This window comes from Frankliniella occidentalis, unplaced genomic scaffold, assembly GCF_000697945.3.
Source record: "Frankliniella occidentalis isolate FOCC.00 unplaced genomic scaffold, Focc_3.1 Scaffold53, whole genome shotgun sequence".
NCBI classification, from domain to species: domain Eukaryota; kingdom Metazoa; phylum Arthropoda; class Insecta; order Thysanoptera; family Thripidae; genus Frankliniella; species Frankliniella occidentalis.
The window spans coordinates 1,589,327-1,589,869 of NW_026267183.1; positions in this window are offsets into that span (position 1 = coordinate 1,589,327).

Sequence of the window (543 nt, forward strand, 5' to 3'; positions counted from 1 at the left end):
GGGGGGGGGGGCACATAAAGAGAGATAGAGAGACGGCGTTAAGGAGCTAAGGTGCGACGGCGGCGGCAACAGTTTGGGGCGTAGAATGATGACGACGACGCCTAGACGTCTACCCCACCGCCCCACCGCCTCCCTCTCTCGCTCTGTTTTTCTCTTTCACACACACGCTTACACACACACACACGCACACATCTGAATTAACAATACCTTCAGTTAAGACCCATATGTAAATGCTATACTCTATTATGTGACTAAATTCCCACACATTGTACAGCCCGGCGATCGCAAAACGTCCTGGCTGCGACGCAGAAAATATATAAAAGGCAGAGCAGCCAAAAGAGAAATAACCGGGAGTATAAAATAATATAAACGAACCGGCGCGCCAAAACCAGAGGAGGTGTGTCGACTTTTTGCAATTCTAATGCCCAACCGGTCGGTCGAGCGGCCGAGTCAGCGAGACACGGACGCACTCGTATTATTCAGATTCCACCACGCGGCAGCGGCACAGGCACACCCCACCGTAATGGCGTAAGTCTCTCTCTC